Genomic DNA, 12274 nt, shown 5'->3' on the forward strand with positions numbered 1-12274 from the left:
CCCTGTTTCTTATTTGCCAAAACTGACGCGAACCGGCTACTTCGGACCTGGCGGAATAAGCATACAACTCTCTCGCGTTCTTTGCTACTCTTTTACAGTGATTACTGGCAGTCCTGAAGGCGGCTTTAATCCCAGTACATCTATTAAGTTGGAAACAATAGGAAATAGTCAGTTCTCTACGGAATGGCAGCAGCACATCCTGAAGAGAACCCCGGTTAACTGTTAGGGTTTTGCTGGAAATTTTGGCGGGTCTGAAGCAGTTTACACCCACAATTAACCATTCCGTCTGGAGTGATGCTATTGATGACACGTTCTGTTTAAATGTAAAGTCTGTTATAGAGTATCGATATACTTTGCGATGGAGACGTATGTCGGAGGTTAGGGTTAGGGTTAGGGTTAGGGTTAGGTCTTTTTAACAGGACGGAGAACGAACATTGCTCAGGACAAGTTGTGAGAAAAAAGTCTAGGAGACTAGCATACTGACTATCAATGGTGGTCACACGGGTGGGTTCGTGAACAATCTGAGTTAGGTCATAAACAATGGAGAAATCGTGACAAAACCTTCTCTCATCATTTGTCTTGTTTGAGAGGGCTAACCATTCCACTTTGTGAACACTGAAGCCTCTACAGATGTGAATGTTAGCCAAAAGATGAGAAGACAAGATGTGGTCAATTATCTAAGATATGCTCCTAAACTCCGCTATTATGGAGGTGATATAGAGCAAATATAAACCCAGTGACGTGAACAAGTGCAATCCAAAAGCATATATAGGGCAATTTAGTATTTTTAGGGAGATGTCTATGCCATATGGAATGTCATCTTTAATGTAGGAACATATCCCATGTCCCTGTCGATTTTGGGGTCAGTTTTGGACGTTAAATTAAAATATCTTTTAATTACAAACGCTGGAATGTTGAACCGCAGACTCCTTAGTGGTTAACAACACGGACTGACGCTCCGAGTGTTTCAAGTTTGAATTCAGTTCGTTCCACAAAAATCATTTGCACTTATGATTTTGGCAACCTTTCGTGTGGATCCTCCCCATAATTACTAAATTTCTTTCTTAAAAGAATTCTGACTCCCAAAATATCTGGGAAACCAACATTAACTATAGAATATTTTGGATTCATACGATATAATACGAACTCAGGCGTCTATATGTATCATTTTGCTTATATAAATTCCACGACGAATGACGTCAGTAAATTAGGCATTACGTTCTCCATTAAAACAATTTTGTGCAATTTAATCTAATTATAATTTTCCAAGTTACAATTTTGATTTGTGGATATAAAAAAAATTATCATCCTTATGTTTTTAATTAACGTGGGAAAAACCAGATTTGTAATTATGTTATTTTTTATTCTGAAGAATCCTGGTTGAAACATTAATTCCTCTGGGAATCGCCTAAGGCACTTAAAATAAAAAATAAATAAATAGTCTAACTATGTTGTCGTCACAAATCTAATTATACTAGTGGTAGCGATTTCAGTTAAACGTTCTCAAAGAACAGGAAAGCCTTCGAATGTTTGTACTGATTCTGTGTATATGTAATACGGTCAACATGACATATGTTTGGCTTTATTTTCTTTTTTACGTCACGTCAAATTTTCGTAGTTATATTAGTTCGAGAGAACACCCATAACACTCCACGCTGTTACATTCGCTTTTTTACTTCCACGAAAGAATATTCTATTTTTTTTATACCTTGCCCCGGGCTTCCGGTTTCTTATTTGACTAAGGCAGATAATGATGACGAGTCGACGAAACACATGCCTGTAGATATGTGTATATGTTTATATATGTGTATGTACATAATTGACTAAAAATCTAATTAATTGATTGTTGCGTCCTTGGAACTAAGGGCACGGAGATGAATTAGAAAAGATGAAATATATTGAACCAAAACAAGAGTAAATACAAAGAGCAACCGCTGTTGCAATTACTGCAAAAATGGCGGACTACGAAAGTACACTTACCGATAGTTACCACTCTCTCACCTTGAAAACTGTGGGACAAGGTAGAAAGGTGGGAAAATGGGCCAGCGCCTCTAGTGAAGAAGCACTCTAACCTTGCAAAAATACGTCTCAGAGAAACTATAAACTTGCTCTGTGCCCGAAAACGGGAGACAACACCTGGGAAGGTGAACCATCTAGAACTGCACAAATTATTTTCCATCTGTTAGAGAGTTTAGTGTGCAATTTTTGGTATAAATTTTATTACTTTTTTTTACTATTAGTTGAAACTTTTATTGGTGGCCCTTTTTTTCAATTTGAGTTATTGTGATTTTTTTTCCTTTTTCGAATTCGAATGTTTGGCACCCTAAAACCATCGTAGACACTGGAGTATTTTGAGTTTAGCTTTCTAGTAGATTCACGAATCCTCGTTCGTTAAGTTGTTCCGCACAGCTGTTGCAGATATTCACTTTGATGTTCGATTCTATCGTCGCCAATTTATTGTTGCCCTGGAAGGATCACCAAGGGAAAGAGGGACACAGAGATAAGTTAGAAAAGGTAAAACATATTGAAATAAAAAAAAATACACCTGAAACTACTTGAAAGCTAAATTCAAAATAATTCAGTGTCTACAATGGTTTTAGGGCGCCAAACATTCGAATTCGAAAAAGGAAAAAAAAAAACGCAACCGCTATAGTAAGTGCCGTCAAGATGATTAGCTATAGAAAGGACACTGACCGATATTTACCATTTTTTATTTTAGAAGAAAACATTTGATAGAAGCAAAACGTTGTAATATAGACTATCATAACATGTGCAAATCCCACAGGGGACTCATTCATCTGTAATATATTGATGTTGGCATTCTGTATATGTTCAGTGTAACTGAAGACGCTCTGGTATTATTGTAGCTCTTTTGTTAAAACTACAAAAGTATTTATCTAAGCTAACACGAACGCCTGGCAAAGTCGGGTCGTAAAGTACGCTTAAATATATTTTTATTCTTGCAGATTTCATGTATATTATTATAGAGTTAATGGTCTATCGATTTTTATATGTTATGAAGTAGCGATTTCAAAAATAAAAAAAAATATATCCATATGACTTGCGTGCATTAGCTTAAATTGAAACCGAAATACAAGCTTATGAAAAATTATATATATATACATATATATATATACATATATATACATATATATATACCTATATGCATATATATACATATATGCATATATATACATATATATACATATATATATATACATATATATATACATATACATATATATATACATATATATATACATATATATGTATACATATATATACATATACATATATATACATACATCTATACATATACATATATGTTTACATATATATATATACATATATATATATATATATATATATATATATATATATATATAAAAGGTCATAGCGTGCAATCAAGTTGGATCTAATACGTAATCAGATCCATGCAATCGGCATTAAATCTTGAACTGCGTGTTTCCAGAGAATTAAAATTTGGGGCAATTCTCTTTTCCTTAGAGAGGTTCTTTATCTATTAATAATAATCTTTGGTTGCTAAATTCTTATTTTTTTACAAGAGAATCGCCAATTTCAAATACACAAAGGCTCCGCGAGGATACGAGTGAATGAGTAAAAAGCACCCCCGCGTTATAGTTCCACGTGCGGGCAGTGGTTGGAGACGAAACTTTGCTTTTGAAATTTGCGTTTACTTTTAGGCACAGATAGAGGGTAATGGTAATTGTTAAAAGAGGCTCTAACAAGATGAGCGTTTGCTGCGAATGATTTACAGGATTGGCCATAGATTGAAACCAAGTCAAAGGTTTTTCATGGAATTACATAAATGTCAGAAACAGATTGTAAATTGCATCGTTTACTAGATTTCAGAGCCAGTTTTAAACCCTCCCAAATCAACAAATCATTCTCTGAACATCTCCTGCCCAGATGTGACAACTACAGTGCACCATTGAACGTGCATCTGACTCTAATATACAATAGGTTATTGCATTGGGAGCGAGATACCTTCTGGGACCCTAGGATAATCTCACCATTTTTTCAAGCCACATTGGTAAGAGATTTTGTAACAGGACACAGAAGCGAGTATGGCATCAGCAACAGCTCTAAACAAATGACCGAGCATTGTGCGAGGTGACGTAACGGCGAGGAAGAAGGAAAGAATAAAATTAAAATAAAAGAAAAACGTGACACGGAGCAGGAAAAAACTAGATGTGTTACACAGGTCGCCCAACAGCAACAGGAAAAAAGACGGGTTTTAACATTGGCGGATAAAGACACAGCAATATCTTGGTAAGCACATTGGGGTACGGGAAAACTTTTGAACAAGAGACAAGGCGTTATTCTGAGAACGTACCTGTAAATAAATGTCTGTTATTTCACTGAGGAAAGAGCGAATTGAATTATTTGTTTGTCTTTGTTTTTTCTACATAAAACGTATGGTTTTCGACTGTTGGCATGTAACGACTACGTTACAATTTGACGTAATTTTTCTATTTCAGATCCAATGTGAAGAAAGTCGTAGAAGCTTGGTAAAGTAGCGTGCTTTATCGAGACGAGCGTCATAGATTTCGATTTGTGTTAATTAAGGACCAGATGGTGTTTTTTTATGAAAACATAAGTAAAACCAGTATTAAAAACGGAATATTTCTACGTAAAGTTAAATTAAATGAAAATAATTTTTAAAAATGCATAACGTAAGGTCATCGAGTTTAATTCAGAATAATCAAGTGGGTAATCTGAACACGGCAAGCGACATTTGACCTTTGAACTGTGTGATAATGAAATTTTCATGGACTACGAAAGGCGTGCAATGAGTAGTGCCCCATGACCCACTTCCCATAGCAGTAGAGCAACGAAACTTGGCACAGTTATTAGTCTTTCTCTACATAGGAACAACCCAGATTATGCATTTCTCCCATTGTTTGATGCAGCTCTGGAGACCGCTTTTATAGAAAACCCCGGGTTAGTCCTCCAACCACGACGTGACTTCAGAAATCAAGGCTGCATCATCTGGGAAACGCTTTCCTTTCAAAAACAACTTCATGGCTGCTAAGAGGTTAAAGTCAGAGGGTGCAAGGTAAGCAGAGTAGGGAGGATGGGGGAGGATTTCATAACCACACGCCCGTCCTTCTGATCTGGCGACATGCGAGTTGTGGACTGGAGCATTGTCCTGTAGGAGGAGGGTACCTTTGCTGATCTTACCCGCCTCTGGATTTTGATAGCTTCCCTTAATTTCCTCAAAAGTGAAGCATAATAGGTTCCTGTAGTTGTGATACCCTTTGCCAGGAAATCTGTCACAACTACGCCGTCCTGGTCACAGAAAACTGTGAGCATGACCTTGCCAGCGAAGGGCTGCACCCTTGCCTTCTTTGGAGGTGGTGAGTCCAAGTGCTTCCACTGCATTGACTGGGTTTTGATCTCTGGATCATAGTGATGGACCCAGGTTGGATCCTGTGTAATCAGTCTTTTGATAAACTTTGACTCAGCTTCTTGGCACATCTCCAAATTCTTGCTCGAGCACTCGACGCGTTCTCGCTTCTGGAATGGTGTGAGCAACCTGGGGATCCATCTGGCAGACACCTTATGCATATGCAAATGACCATGAATGATAGTTTCCACAGACCCTGTACTAATCTTGACATCTTGAGCTATTTGAAGAATAGTAATGCGCCGATCTTCCAAAATGGCAGCCTCAACTTGACGGACAGATGCCTCATCAATGGCAGAAAGGAGGCGACCAGGTCTGAGAGCTGTTTCCACAGACTTCCGGCCTTGTTTGAATTCACAATGCCAGCGTTATACAAGGTCATATGATGGGGCATTATCACCATAAGTTTCTTTCATTTCATCAAAAGTCTCCTATGGTGTGCGTCCTTTCAAATACAAAAACCGGATCACTGTTTGAAATATAACAGGCTCCATTTCACACCTCACTCTATTCAAATACCTGTAAAACAGAAACCACAATTATTTAAGAGCTGTAATTTGCCACATAACCCGTAGAGATAGAAATCCTGTCACATGCAAACTGTCAGCTAGATCAGAAAACTGGAAGTGAGTCAGGGGCAGTACTAATTGCACGCTCCTCGTACAAAACAATTTATGCATTAACGATTATCTTATTTCTTTAATTGCTGAAAGGTTGTTTTTTTTTTTACAAAAAAGTCACCACTTATAAAGGCTCCAAAGCTCAAGTATAACGCTTAATCAGTGAACATCGTGATGATCAGTAACTGCGGAAACTGATAATTTTCAAGGGCGGCTCAACAAGAACCTATTTGCATTGGATTTGAAAACGAGCATGTTATTTTCGGTTGGGAAGCAGCCTCGCGTTTTCAGAGAGGGAGAGATCTGGATAGAAGATTTGGTCATGAAATTTTCGTTTGGCTTCAAGAACAAATAAAGAGAAACGAAATTTTTGGCAATAGTCGTTTCGAGGCGAGTGTTGGCTGTGAATGGATTATATGGCGGACTATAGAGTGAAACTCAGACAAGCACCTACCATGAATTCGATGACAGTCAAAGATTGTCTATAGTTTTTCTCCAGAAATTAAGCCGTATTTTAGTTACTTAAATTCATACACCGTACAATCTCATTTAATCTCAAAACAGAAGAAAGAATAGAAAAAAGAGAATCGGATTCGGAATTCTTCTTAACAATCGGCGGTCTATTTCTCCACCGTCATCGCCGTCGCTGCTGCCGCCGCCATCACAATTCTCTTTTCATCCCTCTCTCGGATGACAGCAACCTCACGTACACGAGATAATCTGTCACTGCCATGGAACTAACCCCCCCCCAAAAAAAAAAAAACTACGTCTTTTTATACTGCCCACAATCACGATAGTGCCTGAATTTACAATTTTCTTAATTTTAGTATCGAACGGGTTTCGGATTCGAATATGAGCGTTTCTTCAGAGAGGCCACACGTCACTTGTGGGAGCCAACCGCTGTATCTCTTCGCACCATCATTACAGGCAGAGTCAAGAAAGGGGTAGAAAAGAAGATAAAAGTGACATCGCCACTAGATTTAAAAGCAGGTTTTATATTCTGTCAACTAACAAACATTCCCTAAATATGATAAGCGTACTCCATTTTAATACTACCTTACTGTTGTAAGTCCCTGCTAGTGGTCACAAATCAAAGAAACCACAAGTAGTGTAAAGTGTATAAAATATAATATGTATTTATCATAAAGAATACCGGAGCCACTAAAGTGGTATGAGAGGAACGTGTTCATAGCATGTGGTTAAACATGGTATAAGTGTATCCCATCTAGTCTCTGAAACCAGTGTTATTCATAGGACTGGTTGATTCCACTTAGTTCTGATATAGGGGTGATTTGTAACCTACAGCACTAACCCTTGTACATGTACCGGATTTAGGCGAATGATATTTTTAATGTGTAACCTGTACATATTCCTGCATATTTTATGTCCAAAAGATCCAATAAATCTTCGATCAAAATTTGATAACTGTAGCTGACGACCGATTTGTTCGTTTTCTCGATACGATAGTGAATAGATATTTTTTTTTAAATATTCAATAATACCATGTATTTTTTAAGAATCTAATTAAACATTATAAAAAAAATAAGTAAATTTATAAAAAGGGCGAAGTACTAATCATAAGAGCCCTTCAGAAAGTAAAGTCTCCAATTTTTAAACTTAAATATTTTAAGATCTATGAAGACTGGCGATGTGCTATTAAAACCAGTGAGCTTTTTAGCCCAAGAGTTTATTTTTCTACCTAGTTACTACCATGGCTGTGCATGGGCGTCCGGAGCGCGCTTTGTCATAGGAGAGTCGGTTCAAAAGCTGAAGAGCTACGAAGACGGGAGTTTTACGATTAAAACGACCGACAGAATTAAGTCACCACCTTTCTCCATGCAAATTTACAAGCGATGAACGAAGATTATAGGTGAGCGTCCGGCTCATGCTTTGTCATTAGAAGGTAGTTTATTCCATCAACACAAAAAGTTGGAGAGCTACGATGACCATATTGGCACCATTAACATTGGTCAAGATCAAACTGTAGTATCTGTTCCGGCAGATACTTCAAGCAAAGACCATATGTGGGGTAAACCCCACATATCAGACCTTGGTCAATGTAGGGGCAACCCTTCATACCAATTGTCACTATCCAGCTCCCCTACTCCCCAGGGAGTTGGTCCCCATTTCCCCTTCACGCCTCACTTTAAAAATCGGCCTTGTGCCTAATTTGCTCTGTGGGGGAGCAAATAAATACCTCAAAGTGTAGTATCTGTTCTTCAGATGCTGCACTTCTATTTCTTGTTCTCTTTCGGTGGAGGATCAGTCCTTCACGACTGAGACAATTTTTTAAATTTTTGTACCTTTTCTCCACATTAAAAAACGACTCTGGTGTCTAACTCTGTCCCGTGGGGAGACATAGTAAATAGGTACACAGTCACAACCATCCACAAAACATTTTTGCCAGGAATTCAATGACACATCTTTCCTTCCTACGCACTTCATGAGAGGGATTGTTTTTTTAGAGTCTCACACCCTCAATATCCGAAATAGAGAAATTAAATCTAAAGTCATAAATGCACAAGTTCAGTCATCCTAACATAATTTGCAATCCTTCTGATCCATTCGGGCGAAATAAATATTAGGAGGCATTATTGTTGTTACGCTAATCGCGTTATTAAAATTGGTGGCGCAATATGCTTGTGTCAGTAGTTGTATAATAGATTCATAGTTCTGCTGGTAAATATCCCTATGCGACTTTTTCACCATGTATAGGTCCTGGATATGACCTTAAACTATATCCGATGGTGAGGGCCCCAGCTTGCAGGCCTTAGGGAGTGTGGAGCCACCCTTTAATTGCCATTGCTCCCAGGTCCACTCTGATCCGGAGTGGTAGCACCTGTTAGGGTCTCAACTATGGGCTAAATAGAATACGACTTAAAAAACAAATATACTATATTAAAAAATCGTTCTTCAAAATCACCAGATTCGGCATTAAATAACCTGAAAAAGGTTGATATGCCGTAAAACAAAAACAACCAACCACCATGTATAAAAGACATTCCGATAAATTCACATAGAGTTGCAATGTAGATATCCATGAACAGCATAATTCTGGTATAAGAGATTTCTTCTCATGCTCGGCAGTTATCTTATATCCGGGTTATACTTATATCAGGGGTTCTTATATCCGGGCTACACTGTAGCACACAGACTCTAATTTGTGGACTAGAAAAAGTCTCCCTTATATCCATATTTCTTACAATCGGGCCTCTTGTATCCGGGTTACAACGGAGTCACTATTATCAAGGCCCGGAGGCCACTCGAGGATAAGGGTCAATGAATGTATGGTAGTCAATGGGAAAATATCGAAATAATCGTTAGTATTGGAAATTTGGAAAATTGGAGTAATTAAGAAGGGTTATCCAGAACTTGTTTGCGTGGGACTTGAAGACGACCATTGTAGTTGGAATAATTGTCAGCTGGAAAGCAGGTAAATAGAAGAAAGTTCCGCATGCGTGCAGTTCTAACAAACAAGCTTTGTTCACGGAATCCACTTTTAGGTTTAGGCATAAGTAAAGTGTGGGGGAATTATTGGTAGCGGTTTCAGCTAGACGCGCGTTTTTCTTGACAGTTGGACAAGGAGGGACCATAGATAGGAACTGGAAAAGGTGGAATTTGGATCCCATGGCAAAAGTAATAGCCACGTAGCACAATGGCATTCGGATATTTTCTGTGGAAAAATCAAAACAGACTGGCGGCGACAATGTGCTTCGATCAGCAAGGTTTAATAAAAATATTAAATACTATAACAAAATTGACAAGGTCTTTAAAATAAATTAATAATTTATTTAAAAATATGTAATTTCGTATTTCGAAAGTATTTTTCTAGATGAAGTATATATTATAAAATTTGGGTAGAAAAGAACTGCATGCGTGTATACATTTTCAAGGACGGCCGGTTTGTCTATATAACATATTGTGGACAAGTTTTGTCCAACCTAGCGAAATATCTTTTTCAATAGTAACTAGCAAGGGGTACCCGGCGTTGCCCGGGTGTTTGAAGGTGCGTGTGGAAACTCCGGGTGTTGGGTTAAAAAAAAAAAAACGAACCCGAACCGTTGAGGCAAAGTTGTAAATTAAAGTGTGAAAAAAAAAAAAAACGTGCGGCGTTAACGATTGCCCCACCGCGAGATGCTAACGGAAACACGTTTGAATTTATTTAATAACTTGGATTTGGCAGGTGCCCGTTTTAATGAGGTCAAGTTTGACTGCGGGATGGTATTTCATTTACTGCGGAACGCTCCCCCCCTCCCAAAGATGTTATAGCAAAAAGACTAACCCACATGCGGCGAGCGACAAATGTTGAATATTTATCTTCCCAAAATCGAGCAAATTAAATAGACAGGCGAGCTTCGTTGTTAACTCTGAGATATTACGATTTATATGTGATATAAAAAGTTTTAAAAAGTTGTGAACCGACCGACCGCTTCTCTGAAAAAAGCCTTTTGTAGATACACAGAAGAAGCGAACACACATACATGCATACATTTTCGCTTTTATATTTATAGATGGCAATAGGTTCCTCCTGTATTTGTGGTAATCTTTTTTCATTCTTTTATCGGGCTCATGCGTTACTGTGGGTGATTTCCACACAAAAAATAGTCATAAACTACTGATCTCATTCAGGCACACCTTTTTAAACTGGCAAGCTAATAGTCGAACTTGAGAAATTTTATTTCCACCATGTATGACTTTCCCAACTCTCTATTTATGCCTAAATCTAAACGCAGATTCCATGAAGAAAGCTTCTTTCCCAGAACTACCCGCCTTGGGAACACTGTTCTGTTGTCATGCTTCCCGGTTGAATACAACATGGTAGCCTTTAAACACAATGTAAACATGTTCATGTACAACTGTCCTCATAAATAATCAATTTCTACCCAATTCACACTAATAGTGATTGCTACGCCATCACCTTACGTCCATTAACCCTTATCCTCGAGTGGCTTTCGGGTCTTAATAAGTGGTGAATCGCGAGTAAAAAAAGACAAAAAAAACTTGAGCATCTATATTTATTATTAACGGGGTACTCATGCAGAGAGTGATCCGTGCTGAAATAATAAATTTATTAATTAAAAAGCCATTCTTAACATGTGGAGGGGAGGGTGTTTTGTACCTATTCTGTACTTTAACCTTGTATTTGAATAAAAAAAACATATCATAAAACTTTAATTAAACTTGGAAATACGATTTTAAAAATAGCGCGGATCACTCTCTGCATTAGCACCATTAACGGAAATATTTCTTTAAACAAGGGTAGATTGTTCTCATCCTTTCCGCCGTGTCCGATAAAAAAATTTTCTTTCAATTAATATATGTCAGGGGAAAAATGTTCTTTTAATTAATATGTCTCAGGAAAGAAGGATAAAGATTAACACTTGATGTCCTAATTCTACCAAGAAAAAAGATGCGGAAGGAGTTTCATTCGTAATTGTGTCCATATGCTAGTTGCATGCACAAGTCATGCTAACCGTTATCCTGTGTTGTCTTTGTCGCCAATGCAAGCCTGGCAAATATTTATTTTCCGATGGAATAAGAATATACCCTTTCATTTTATTTACCTAGAAATATTATATCTGCTAATCACTTAACATTTTTCCCCTAAAATTTTAATATTTAATGGTATTCCTCGGAATTTGAGTAATTCACGTTTGTATAATAAAATTACACACACATTCGTCCCACATGTGTGCACGACATTTCTGAAACCCATTTACCCATTTGAATACTATTTCATCCTTTAACCCCTCCCAGTCGTTCGCCTGTATGTTTTAGAAATTAACCGCTCTAAATCTTATGTAATAATTTAATGTATCCCCAAGGACCCGGTATACCCTCTTTTGAATTGGTTTTGAATATTTCATGGGAAACGCAGAGAATATTTTGATAAAATACGTATGTTAAAAACCCGAGCGGTAATGTGATATCTCCTCGTGTACCGCGTTACCCGGTCAGGCTCGATACTACTACACACTTGATTGTCTTTTTTTCAGTTAAAACTCACTTTCACTGGCAGAAGACGGTGGCTAAGTTGTTAACGGCATGGGCTAACGATCATGGTGTTCCGAGTTAGCATTCACTAGTTTCTGCAGATGTTGACAATCTTTTCACAGTTTCCCCTGTAAATACACAATGTATTTAAAAAAAAAAGAAAAAAAAACACACGATTTTTACAAGGAAGATATTGGATAAATCAATAGCAACAACATCAGGGTGTTCC

This window comes from Euprymna scolopes, chromosome 25 (genome assembly GCF_053919585.1).
Source record: "Euprymna scolopes isolate OS-2025 chromosome 25, ASM5391958v1, whole genome shotgun sequence".
NCBI lineage: Eukaryota > Metazoa > Mollusca > Cephalopoda > Sepiida > Sepiolidae > Euprymna > Euprymna scolopes.